Source organism: Bos indicus x Bos taurus, chromosome 13, assembly GCF_003369695.1.
Source record: "Bos indicus x Bos taurus breed Angus x Brahman F1 hybrid chromosome 13, Bos_hybrid_MaternalHap_v2.0, whole genome shotgun sequence".
Classification (NCBI taxonomy): domain Eukaryota; kingdom Metazoa; phylum Chordata; class Mammalia; order Artiodactyla; family Bovidae; genus Bos; species Bos indicus x Bos taurus.
Genome location: NC_040088.1, coordinates 49,875,670 through 49,889,520, shown reverse-complemented (window position 1 = coordinate 49,889,520; position 13,851 = coordinate 49,875,670). Strand labels below are relative to the sequence as shown.

Below are 13,851 nucleotides of genomic sequence, written 5' to 3'. Positions count from 1 at the left end.
TTTTTGGCTGATGGAGGTTCACTTTAAGGTTTCCCTAAGTATTCCTGTTCCTCTGTAGGACTAGAACTGCCCCAAGTTTGGACACTTTTCTTTTACTAGAAAATTTTTGTTTTCTGACTGCACTTACTCTGACTGGTTTTTACTAAGTCTTCAAGTAATAATGAAAGTAAGGGAAAATGTCATAGGAATACTAACTCTTGTTGTTTGAAACTTGTTTATTAATTTGGAATATTTTAAAAATACAAAAATATATATACATATAGAGAGAGAGAGCGAGCTTACACACTTTTATCTGTTCAAGCACTTTTGTGTCTTAAGTGTCTTGGAAAAAATTTTGTATCTATGGTTTGATTCCCCCCCGTGCCCCGCCCTCTTGTGTATTGTTTGAAATTAGTTTGTGCCAGTTTGTCAAGTAAAGTGAAGTAATTTTAAAAGCATGCATGAAATTGAAACCTGAATGTATTTAGAAAAGTTTAATATTAAGTGAATTTGATAAGTTTTGGGCCTAAAGCTCTGTTGTAAGATCTCATCAAATTAAGTCAGTGAGTAATTGTGAGGCTGCTCTGCAGTGTGGTCTGATTGTAATGAAACTAGTATGTTCTTTTTCTTTTATAGGCTTTAATTTTTCTCATGACGTTTTGAATGGAGATAGGAAAAAGGGAAGGTTCTCTAGAAAATCTTGTGATGCTTGAGGCCAAGGCAGTTGCATGAAGAGTGCTGCCAGCTTATCATCATTCGCCTTAGTCTTTTCTTCAGTCCTTTTGTGATACTTTGATGTAGAATATACAGCGTGTTCTGGAACTTTTCTGTACATGACTCCTTATTGTACCAGTTGCACTTGGGAAAGGCATGTGTTATCTTCTCCATCTGGCCATCACCACTGTTTCACACTTGAACTTACGCTTTGTGTGTGGGCACACTAGAAGCCCTCTGTTCTTTTCATTGTGCTCATCTTAAATTCACTGTGTAGGTCATGCCTCCTGATCTCTCATGGACTGTTTGGAAATCCTGTTAGATTTCTCTAGCCAGACCCTGTCCTAACTCTTCATGGCAGTTGTTTCAAATCTTTTCCATTTTATTCAGTTCTCTGATTCACCTGCTTTTCCCTGTTCTCTTACCAGAGAGTCTTTCCTCCTATATCACAGCAGAAATGTAAGCCTTGGAATGGGAACTGCTTCTGTTTGGGAATGCGTGCCCAGCAGTTAATTGAACTGACTTTAGATTTGAATCTGGATCCATCTCTCTCTCTCTCTCTTTTTTTTTAAAAACTTTACAATATTGTATTGGTTTTGCCATACATCAGCATGAATCCGCCATGGGTGTACACGTGTTCCCCATCCTGAACCCCCGTCCCATCTCCTTCCCCATCCCATCCCTCTGGGTCATCCCAGTGCACCAGCCCCGAGCATCCTATATCATGCATCGAACCTGGACTGGCGATTTATTTCACATATGATATTATACATGTTTCAATGCTATTCTCCCAAATCATCCCACCCCCGCCCTCTCCCATAGAGTCTATAGTCTATAAGACTGTTCTACACATCTGTGTCTCTTTTGCTGTCTTGCATACAGGGTTATCGTTACCATCTTTCTAAATTCCATGTATATGCGTTAGTATACTGTATTGGTGTTTTTCTTTCTGGCTTACTTCACTCTGCATATCTCTTACCAGCTGAGTGATGATTGGGGCAAAGTGCTTAACTTCTGTGTATCTGTTTGCTCCTCTTGATGTGGGGATCACAGGTGAGTTACTTTGTACCTCACATGCTTAGAACTGTGCCTGGCCTGTAAGTAAGTAGGTAGGTCTCTACTGCTGCTTGGTAACTTACTCTCAGATCTCCTGGCTTAAAACAGTAAACATTTATTCTCTCACAGTTTCTGTGGGTCAGTCATTTAGAAGCAGCGTATTTGGCGGTTTTAAAGGCGTAGGGTCTCTCATGAAGTTGCTGTCTCATGAAGGCTTGGCCAGGCAGGGGCAGCTGCCTCTAGGATGGTCACTCACGTGGGGCTGGTTGGGCCTCTCTGCAGATACTTGGATATTGCATCTAGCTTTTCCCTCAGAAGGAGGTGCGTTGTCTTCTTATGGTCTGAAGTTGGAAGTTGCACGCTGTCACATCTGACCACACACCCTGTTCTCTGTGGAGGAGACCCCGCAGGGTGTGAGGGTCAGATGCTGGACGCTGGGGCCGGCTGTCCCAGTGTGCACGCAGTACCACAGAGCTGTCCGCCCTGTTGTTGTCGTTGCTGTCACTGTATTGCCAGCATGAAACCTACGAGTGCGTCTGTCCACAGTCATCTCTCCCGGTGCAGGCTGTGCAGGCGTGGCCTCTCCTGTCAGAGAGTGGCCTCTTCATATTTGTTCCTTCTTTTTCAGAAACCTCTTATCAAACATTGTGTAGGGGTGTGCTCATGTGGCTTTAAAGTCATTATTTACCAAGTTTGTCCCTTCAGTATGTAAATTTGCTCATTTTTTTCTGTTTTAATAAAGCTTTTTAGTAGTACCTTCCCCTCTGAGCATCACCTTCCCCTCTTTACTGGCAGCTTCTGGGAAGAGTTGCGCGTGTTTACTTCTCTGCATCTGCTCATTTCCTGCTCCTTCCGTAATCTGTTCTCGTATGGCTTCAGCACCCCATGTAAACAGCTTCTGCTGAAAGCTACCCATGGTCTCATTGTTGACCAATTTACAGACAATTAGGATATTTTTATATGTAATCAATACCATGATTACAGTGAACAATATGAATAATCAAAAGGCAGTGTAAAGTAATTTTTCATTGAGGCATATCACGTAATCCATTGTGTGCATTGTACTAATCTTGATGGCTTTGTGCTTCTGCACAGCCGTGAGCCCCCTCTCAGTCAGCAGCCACACCCCTACCCTCCATTTTTCTGCTAGGAGATTTCCGTTTTTCTGACATACTACCATTGATCAGTCTCCTTTAATTAAACTTTGCATTCTGAGAAGATTGTAGCTTCTTAAGCAATTGTAGGAAGTCATTTGGAGGGCTCGCCTGTGCCCTCTGTACCTGCAGTGGTGACATCTTGGATAACACCACAGTTGAAGTGTCGACGTTGGTACAGTCAGATGCTGACCATTTCCATCAACAAGAGGACCCCTTATCACCACACCCGCTACCCCCCCACCCCCAAAGCTACTTAACCCCTCGTGGCCACTAATCTGTTCTTCATTTTTATAATACGGTCATTTCAGGAGTAGTATATAAATGGACTTAAAGCCTGTTTAACCCTTTGGGGTTGACTTTGATTCAGCATAATTCTTGAGAGATTGGTGCAGGTTGTTGCTGTATCAGTGTTCTTTTTGTTGATGACTAGTATTCCGTGGTATGGATGTACTGTGCTTCACCTGGCTATTGCCAACAAAGCTGCTACATGTAAACATTCCTGCACAGATTTTTCTGTGAATTTACCTTTTTATTTCTCTGCCGTAAATGCCCATGAGTATAATTGCTGTGTGCATGTTTGATTTTTCAAGAAACTGCCAAACTATTTTCCAGAGTGGCCATACATCTTAACGTTTATACCATTAATAGCGGTGCTTATGATCCAGGTTCTCTGCGTGCTCAGCAGCAGTTGGTGTTGTCACTTGTTTTTTCTCTTTTTTTGTCTCCACTGGGTTTTTGTTGTGGCACATGGACTTCTCTCTCATTGTGGGTGGGCTTAGTTGCCCCATCAGGGACCAAACCTGTAACCCCTGAATTGGAAGGTGGATCCTTAACCACTGGTCCACCCAGGAAGCCCCTGTGTCACTTTGGCCATTCTGATAGGTATGTAGTAGTAGGTTGTGGTTTTAATTTGCATTTCCCTATCATTGAACCTCTTTCATGTGCTTATTTGCCATCAGTAGATCCTTTTCATTCAGTGTTTCTTCATGGTTTTGCTTTTTTTTTTTTATTGTGATGGTGTGGCTTTGTGTGTGTTTTTTGGTATTTTGATATTTGTGTGGGACATGACTGAGCAACTGACACTCTCACTTTCACTTTGGTACTTATCGTGTTTTCAGTTTGGGAAATTTCTATTGACGTATCTTCACGCTCACTGATTCTTTTCCCATCCATGTCCAGTCTACTGATCATCACTTCACAGCCATTTTGTCTGTTACAGCGCTTTAGTTTGTAGCATTTCTTTTTTATTCTGTCTGAGATTTTCCATTCCTCTGCTTGAATTACTCATTTCTTGTAGTATTTTGTCTACTTTTTCTTTCACAGCCCTTAAGATATTAAAAGCAGTTATTTTGAATTGCCTGTCTGACAACCCCAGCATCTGCGCCGTGCCTGAGTTTGGCGCTGTAGTGTGGCTGGCGTTCTCAGTGCCTTGGCTGTGCTTGGAGTTTTTCCTGAGAGCCGCCTGTGTGTTGTTGGGCCTCTATTGTGCAGTGTTAGGTTGCTGCTGCTGCTGCTGCTAAGTTGCTTCATTCGTGTTCCACTCTGTATGACCCCATAGACAGGAGCCCACCAGGCTCCCCCATCCCTGGGATTCTCCAGGCAAGAACACTGGAGTGGGTTGCCATTTCCTTCTCCAATGCAGGAAAGTGAAAAGTGAAAGTGAAGTCGCTTAGTCGTGTCCGACTCTTCGTGACCCCATGGACTGCAGCCTACCAGGCTCCTCCGTCCATGGGATTTTCCAGGCAAGAGTACTGGAGTGGCTTGCCATTGCCTTCTCCAGTGTTAGGTTAACCTGGCTAAAAATTGTTGTTGTTGTTGAGTTGCTAAGTTGTGTTCGACTCTTGCGATTCTATGGGCTGTAGCCCGCCAGGCTCCTCTGCTCATGGGATTTCTCCAGGCAAGAATACTGGAGTGGGTTGCCATTTCCTTCTCCAGGGGGCCTTCCCAACTCAAGGATGGAACCCGTATCTCCTACATTGGGAGGCAGATTCTTCTTTAACACTGAGCCACCTGGGAAGCCCGGCTAGAAATTGGACTGTTTTTAATGTTTGATGTGGGTATCAGAGGCTTGAACTTCTTTAAGTCCACATGTTTTGGGCCTTCTCATTAGTGAGAGTTCCTCATTAGTGTCTGGTTCCCCAGTAAATCTCTGTGTTGCCTTTTCTGGCTGGGGGTGCTGAAATGCCTCATTGCTTGCCCCACATGGCCCCACTGATCTCCTGCTCAGGAAGGGCTCCTTGCTGCTCGGCACTGGCGGAAGCTCTGATTCCTCACTCAGCCTCCTCTGTTGGGCGTGTGTGTGTGGTGCGGTGGTGGTGAGGGGACGTCTGTGACCATCCGGCAGTGGTCGCCCTGGTTCCTTCCCCTGCCTTCTCTGACGCCACCTTGGTGGGGCTTTGGGGTGTTTGTCACCACTGGTGGTCTGTGGGTGGAATCGTTGGTTTGTTCTGTGGCATTTGGCCGGACTAGAGTGTTAATATCCAAAGCTTTCAGTCTTGCTGGTCTTCCCCTTTCCTGGATCTCTTGCTCCATCTGCAGCAGGGATTTGTTGGGGCTCTTTTGGTCAGTGCCTGTTGGTGTTTCTGGATTTGCTGACTTCCCTCTTCAAACTTGGATGGATGAAGCCACAAGTAAGCTCAGGGAGCTCATCAGCCTGTGGTTCCTTGGGTCCTGAGGTCATAGGAGGTTTATCTTCTCTCTGCCTTTGAGTCGTCTTCTGTTTGTTTTATATGTTTTTATTTATACCTAAGTGAGGGATAGGATAAAGTACCTTTCTTTCCCCCAGAACTGGAAGTGATTGGAAAGTTTTTAATGGTAGTTTTAAAGTGTTTTAAGTGTTCCGTATCTTGACCACCTAACAGTCTTGGTTAGAGGGTGGCCTCTCTGCCGCTCAGCAGTGGCAGGGGAGGGTCTCTCGTCATGAGCTTCTGCTGTGCCCTGTCCTTTTGCTTTGGTGTACTCATCACACTTCTGCTTGTTTTCTTTCTTCTCATGAGTCAGTCTATAGGAGTCTCCAAGGCCAAGCTCCCTACTGTGTCTTGTTCATTTCTGTATTTCCGGTGCCTAGGATAGTACCCGGTACCCTGAAGAGGGAAATGGCAGCCCACTCTAGTATAAGAATACTATGGACAGTATGGATGCCTGGGAAATCCTATGGACAGAGGAGCCTGGTGGGCTACAAAAGATTTGGACACAACTTAGTGACTAAACAACGGCAATGACGTGTAGTAGATGTGCCGGATATAATGAGGATCAGTGTTTAGCTATAGATACATGGAAGGGGAGACTTGGATTAATATCCCATCAAAGATGCATGTTTCTGTTTGAAGTCATTTTCTGTTTAAAAGTCATCCAAAAGTGCTGTGTGACCTGTGACACAGCATAGGGTTTATGAAGAATGTTATTAGAGAGATGAAGTTAGAGGCAAAAAGCTGTGATGCAATATAGATATTCCAAAATTTGAGTCAAAGAAAATCATAAAATTCAATTCACCTCCCTGCCCCACCCCCCATTAAAATAGACATATCATATGCAGTGTCTTCATCAGAACAACATTTTTTTTTTGTCGTGCCGTGTGGCATGTGAGATCTTAGTTCCCCAGCTAGGGATGGAAGCCGTGCCCCCTGCAGTGGAAATGCAGAGACCTAACCACTGGACTGCCAGGAAGGTCCCCAGAGCAACAAGTTTTTAGGTCATTTCAGAGTTTATACTAACGGTTGATCTGAGGATGAAACTGAAAAATCAGTGTTAGTTCAGTGCTCCAAGCCTTCGAACAGCTTAAAAAGAGTGCACTTTGCTCCTGATGTCCTATTTTTCTCTCATGATCTCATTAATATTCCTTTAATATGTGTCTTACCAGCCTTGAGTGTCAAGTTTCCTGATTCCCTGTAGTTCGAAAATGAGGTCTAAAGCTGGAGAGTCGAGATGGCAGACTTTCATCTGTGAGGCTAACGGGATGCCAGAGGGAGAACGATGACTTTAGGAAGAAGGCCAGAATGCTGTCAAGCTTAGAATCATGTTATTTTAAAAATACAATATGAATATTTATGATGACTGTAAATCTAATAATGTTTAAATTATGTTTATAATAGCTTCTTATGTTGGCAGATATATTTATAGAAAGAATTTCTTCTTTGACAGTGCCAACTCAATGTATTTCTGCCCTTTGAAGTCTAATATTAAATTAATCTGGAAAATTTTATATATGGAGCTGTTCATCAACATTTCAAGATGTTATCATTGTGTACTGGGCTCATAAAATCACCCCTCTAATTTTTATAGATTTAAGCTTTGTTTCTAATTCAAAAATATTTAAGTATTTCCTTTTAGTCTTCATTCCCAAATTATGTGGACTATTTATATAGATGTTTATTGTATTAAAAAATACAAGACTTTAATTATACATGCGTATGCACAGCTGTGTATTTACCAAGTAAGAGTCACACTGTGTGTGCAGTTGCACTCTAGGGAGTATTTAAAAGATACCTATTATACAAACAGTATTTATTAAACAAAGAAGAATGCTGAGAGATGTAATTTTTCAGGCTAATTGGATTTTTTGGTTGATTCAGGATTAGGTATAAAAGGTTTCAGTGTTTGTTAGAGATTTTCCTAAATCTGTTTCCACAAAGATGGTGCTGAATCTAAAAACAGATATAAATTAGCTTTGTATAGCGCCAGCTAATAATGTCCCCTTTCATCCAAATCCTCGTTTGCCATTGGTAGATCTTTCTGTTAAGTCCTTCCCCTGCCATGCTGCTGGAACCAGGACTTAGCTGTCTTAAAATTTGCTGAAATGCTGCTTTGTCACCTGCTCAGACTCACCACAAACTTCCTGTTTAATTTATTGCTTTACAGCAGTTCGGAAATTAGAAATTTTAGGAGATTTGGGGGCTGATGACTTCTGCTAGATAATGGCTTGACTATGTTTTGGTGAATTTGTCTGAAAACCTAATCTTCAGTATTTACATCATAATTGTCTTTGGTCAAGTGTGAATGAAGTCCAGTGTCTTACTTAGAAAGCAGTTGGAATTGTCTCTTGAGTACTGTTGTTGTTATTATTTTAAAATATTTTCTTGATTGCACTTGAGGGCAAGTGGGCTCTTAGTTCCCTGACCAGGGACTGAACCCATGCCCCCTGCATTGGAAACTTGGAGTCCCAACTACTGGTTTGCTAGGAAAGTCCTCCCGCCTCTCTTGTTTTGGGTATTGTTTATTTTAGTTTTAAAATTTAGGGCAGTGAACTTAGAATAGGTGTGGCTTTCGAGATTTGAAACCTGCTGCTGTGTAGTTGTATGTCCACGGGCAGGTTCTGAACTCAGTCTTCTGATCTCTGAAAATGGAGCTGAGAATTGGGCTTCAGCAGCTGCAGCTCGCAGGCTCTGGTTTAGACTCAGGAGTTGAGGCGCGTGGGTTCAGTCGGTCCATGGCATGTGGGATCTTCCCAGACCAGGGCTTGTCCCCTGCATTGGCAGGTGGATTCTTAACCACTGGACCACCAGGAAAGTCCCCTCAGTAATTTTCTTATCCTGTTAACCTATCGTGGCAAGTAGTAATGTGGTTTGATTGACATTTCAGTTTCACTCCATTTCTTTGACTGTCCCTTGCTTTGAGCATATAAAGTACTAATGGGTGGTAAGAAGTAAAGGAAAAGGATTCTAATAATCTGCAAAAATGATCACCACCTCCACACAATGGAGAGTTGTTGGTATTAAAATGGAATCATAGTGCAGTAATATTTTAATTAGTGACATTCCTGAGAGTGACAGGATCAGCAGTGTTTTTTTGGGTGGTATTGTTATTTTGACTTTTTCTTCTGTAATCAACCTGATCACAACTGTAAATAAAGAGAGCCACGCTTAGGCAAAATTGTGAGGTTTTTCAGCTGCAGCATCCTTTTGGCTTTGTTTTCTTTATATTCTCCTTCTCTGAGTAGTGTTTGGGAAACACCATCTTCTGTTTCTGCTCTCTGGGATCATCATCTGTCAAACTTTTCTACTAAATCAAAACAGGAAAGAATAAAAGTTTTTTTGTTTGGTTTTATGTGTTTGACTACATACACGTTCATACAGTCCCAGGAGTCTTATTAGAATTTGATGGAAAGTGAACTCCTTCTCAAGAAATGCACACACATTTACACCAAATTTTGCTCTAATTTCATGGTATCCAGAAACCCAGATTATTAAAGTGAAGATTTTGGACAAAGGAATTATGGAGTGAAAATTGATGAATCTTCTTTAAGGAAGTTTAGGCATGAATGTCTAATTATGTGGAAATTTGGGAGAGAAACTAGATCTGTTTGAAATTACAGATGGGTCAAACCTGAAGGCAAAATTAATTGAGATCTCTTAGGATGACTGCTCTTATTCTCCTTGGCATGCCTTCTCTTCTCCAGGAGAAGAGCACCTGCTTCTAACTGTTGGGGGTCTTCACTCAGAAACTGCTGGTATTAGAAAGTAAATGCTTTATTATCTGTCATTAGCTTCCTTCTGGAACAGAGCCTCTTAATTTAGCATTGATCTGCTTACCAGGCCCCTTTCTCTTGTTTGGTTGCGCCCTTTTTGAGCATCTAGTGAAAACCATAGGCCATCTTTCCAATAAAACACCTGTATGTATATTCATGCATGCCCCTGAGCTTAGAGTCCACATAGAACTTCTTACATTCTCCTCCTTTTCACGTCTTTCCTGACCTTTTTTTTTTTACCTTTTCCTTTTCTAAGACAAGTCGGTCTCTTCTTTCGGTTCAGTTGAGTTCAGTCTCTCGGTCGTGTCCAACTCTTTGCAGCCCCATGGACTGCAGCACGCCAGGCTTCCCTGGTCTCTTCTTTACCTTTCTTCTAACCTTTACCTGTCCTTCTGCCTCATGATTCCTAGATGCATTTTACCTTTTTTCTGCTTTAATTCTTGTCTTTTAGTCAGAGCTTAAGGGTAGAAACCCAGCTGTGTCCTGTTTAAGCAAAAGTGAATTTATTGACTCACATAACCAAATTGCAGGATGGATTTACGTATGTAGGTGTTAAGGGTGATTGGAACTGGGGCCTTTTCACTGTGAGGATTGCTTTTTTTAAAATATTTTTGGCTGTGCTGGGTCTTTGTCACTATGTACAGGTTTTCTCTAATTGTGGTGAGTAGGGGTCTTCATTGCTGTGCATGGGCTTCTCATTGTGGTGGCTTCTCGTTGCGGAGCATGGACTCTAGGCGCACGGACTCAGTTTTGGCGCATGGGCTTAGTCGCTCCATGTCACGTGGGGTCTGCCTGGACTAGGGATCGAACCTGTGTCAGGGAAGGCCTATCAGGATTCCTTTTATCCTTTTTCTCTCTCATCTCTGATTCTCTCTCCACGATGCCGTCATTCTTCCAAACAGACGTCTTCCCCATGGCTGTAGACAAGTTGCTGCTGGGCACTGGGGTCACATTCTTAGTTTTTCTATCAGAGCATCTGTTTTTCCTCCCGTAATTCTAGTTCAGAAAATCTTGGAGAAGGAATTGACTTGGCTTGCGATATTCTTATGCTTATGACCTGGGCATGGTTGGACCCTACCCAAACTGCATAGATGAAACCTGAGGAAAAGCACTTCCCCTAAAGAAGTGGCAGACATGCTGTTCCCAGAATAAGGGAGAGTGCTGGGCAAGCAGACAATAGCAGGTGACCACATCCTCTTCTGAGGTTCAGTCTTGGGTCTTCCTACTTCATGCCCATTCTGTGCCAGCTCAGTCACCAAGTGCTGTGAAGGCCAGGGGAAGAGCTGGCCACGACGCCGTTACCAGGCTGATTCTAGTCTGGCACAGGACGAGCAACGTGATATTCCCTGTGTACATGTCCTACCCTTCAGATTGTCGTCCTTAAAGCCAAAGATTGTATCCTGCCTATTTCTGCCAGCAAATTTCTGACAATATATAAGACAGTCAGTAATCTGTGTGGTGAAGGCAATATTGAGTTTTTTTTTTTAATTAAAAGAAATTTAAAAATGTTTTGGCCATGCTGCGTGGCATGTGAGATCTTAATTCCCTGACCAGAAATCCAACCCATGCCTGCTGCAGTGGAAGCGCAGAGTCTTAACCACTGGACTGCCAGGAAAGTCCCAGGGCAATACTGATTTTTTTTTTTAATAGCAACTTAGGGGAATTCCCTGGTGATCCAGTGGTTAAGACTCCTTGCTTTCATTCCTGAGGGGATGGGCTCAATCCCTGGTCTGGAAACTAAGACCGTCAAACTGTGCCATGCAGCCCTTCCCCCCAAAAAAGGTGGGGGGAGCAACTTAAAATGCTTAATGTGATATATCTGTAATTGATAATAGATGAACTTGTGATGGTTAAATTTTGTGTCAGTTTGGTTAGACCATGGTGCCGAGATATTTGGTCAAACATTATTTGACCAAATGGATATTTCTGTGAAGGTATCTTTTGGGATGAGATTAACATGTAAATTGGGAGACTCTGAGTAAAGCGGATTGTCCTCCATTTTGTGGGTGGGCCCCCTCCAGTCAGTTGAAGGTTTTAATAGCACAGAGAACAGAACCTCCCCTTGGTAAGAAGGAATTCTACCAGCAGACTACCTTTGAGCTCAACTGCTGTTCTTGCCTTGGTCTCCCGGCCTGCCTTGCAGGTTTTGGACTGGCCGAACCTTCACAATTTCATGAGCCAGTTCCTGAAAGTAAATCTCTGTGTCTGCCTACCTACCTCCATCCATCCATCCATCCATCCATCCATCCATCCATCTTACATCTTGTATCTCTTTTTGTGGAGAGCTCTAATACACAGGTTACAGCCATGGACTGCTCCAGGCATTTATCATCGCAGTCAGATCCAGAACAAAGGCCTGAAGTTCACGTGTGAAACCCTTTGCAGGGACGTCCCCCCTTAGCTTAATTGTCTTGGACTCATCTACGGATCAATTGCGCTGGTAGGTGGGTTGAGCACTCTTCTACATCAGCCCCTTCACAAAGAAGGTGTGAGGTGTGCAGGTGGTGTAATTGGCATTTCCATCAGAATCTCATCATTTGGTGGAGAGCAGATAATCGAAGAAAGGATGGGGCTGGTGCCTAGGTCCTGGAGGCTTACTCGGTAGTCAGAAGCAATAAATGTTCATATGGTACAATTATTTGCTGTACATTGGAATATATCTATCTTTTGGAATGTGGAATGATTGCATTCTTTATGTTTTAGAATTCCTGGATACTGTGTAAGATCGATTGGATATAAATTTCTTCACATCTGTAGACTGATTCTGATAGTCTTTAATGCATGAATTTTCCAACCTATGATTTTAAAAAGTCTTAGACATTGTTTAAAGATTAAAATCACAGTATCAGTTGACTTGAGATTTTAGAAATTTCTCTGTCTCTTTAGATATATGTATGTATACATACACAGACATAATTTTAGTATGATAGTAGTGAAGCAGTAGAAAAAGATGGTTGAAAAGTTGATATAATTTTAATAGTCATTAAAAAAATGTGTATATTAAAAATGTTCTATGTTTTCACCCTGTTTTCTTTCTCGGAAAGAATTTGTTAATCTAGGTGACATAGCAACAAAAACAACAGATGTGGAAACATTTTTGCTTTTTTGTTGAGAAAAATCTCATCTGTATGCATAGAATATCTTTAGCAATTGCTTCAGTAAATGCCAGACAGATGGTGTAAACTCAGAATGACTCCTCAAACAATTTTATCACAACAATTATTTTGAAGCATATTATAACAACACTCGAGCTCAGATTTCTGGGAAATCATGAATGTAACTAGGTACACAAAGAGGGAAAGGACTAGACTTCTAAACCAGAGAAATTTGTGTCTATGAGATGCTTAATTTCTAAAGCCCTCTTTTCATAACCTGTGGTTGAATACTATCTGTTTTTCTGTCTCATAGAGTGGAATTCAGTAACTTAAAAGTGGTTGAAGGTAGGTAAGTGACAGGTTGGCCTTAAAAGAGAAGTAGAAAAATAAAGAGCTAGAGGGAGTTCATGGATATTAATATTATAGTGAAAGAGAATGGTGGAAGGAACCCAGTCATTGTTAGTTGGGCATCTTTGCTGTGTCATGTGCTGGAATAGATGGTTACATGTGTGCTTGCTTCACAGCTCTCTTTTTACATTGAAGAAACAATTGCATATTTTCAGTTTATGAAGTCACGGGAGTATTTATACCCTTAAAATACTTTAAAATAATTATATCAAAATCCTGACTTTGATTGAGCTGTGTGAGTCTAACCAGTTTTTTCATGGAACACCAATTGTATTTGAAAGAATGGCGGACAAACTGCTTCTTCACAGCAGGCGTTTGTTAGACATTCTCTCTCAAAAATGAACAAAATAAGGCTGTCTCTTAGGGAAAAAAAAAGATTTGTGTTGCAAATGATAAAAATCAAGATTTCAAGTGAAAATTAGAATCTTGAAAACTTGCATCTGCTACCACGAACTTATAGTTTTTCAGTTTTAAGACTTTCCTGATGAAAGTGATGATGTTAAGGATTTTGTGTTCGGTTTTTGTTTTTGATATCATGTAATGAAATGTTTCAACATTTGGAAAATAAGATAAGCCTAACTCAGTAGATTAAAAATTTTCAAGTGATCAATGCATGATGGATACAGGAATCTTTCAAGGACAAGGTAGACCAGTGGATTTTAATTTGACAAAGTACTAATAGTTAATTGGTGTGATTTTATTTAGTTATTAAAAAATTTTTTTAAATGTCTTTTTTTGGCTGTGCTGGGTCTTCACTGCTGCACGGGCATTCTCTAGTTGTGGCAAGTTGGGGCTACTCTCTTGTTCGTAGTATCGAACTTCTCATTGTGGTGATGTCTCTTGTTGAGGAGCACAGACGTGGGCTTCAGTAGTTGTGTGTTCAGGCTTAGTTGCTCTGTGGCATATTGGCTTTTCCTGGACCAGGGATCAAACTCATGTTCCTGGCATTTGGCGAGTGTATTCTTGACCATTGGACCAC

At 41.8% G+C, this 13,851-nt stretch overlaps 1 protein-coding gene across 16 annotated transcripts in view; it reads left to right on the top strand.

Annotated features, from left to right (window-relative positions):
- Nucleotides 1-13,851, top strand: part of ARHGAP12 (Rho GTPase activating protein 12) — a 118,219-nt gene that overhangs the window by 20,829 nt on the left and 83,539 nt on the right. The gene's annotated exons all lie outside the window — the stretch shown is intronic.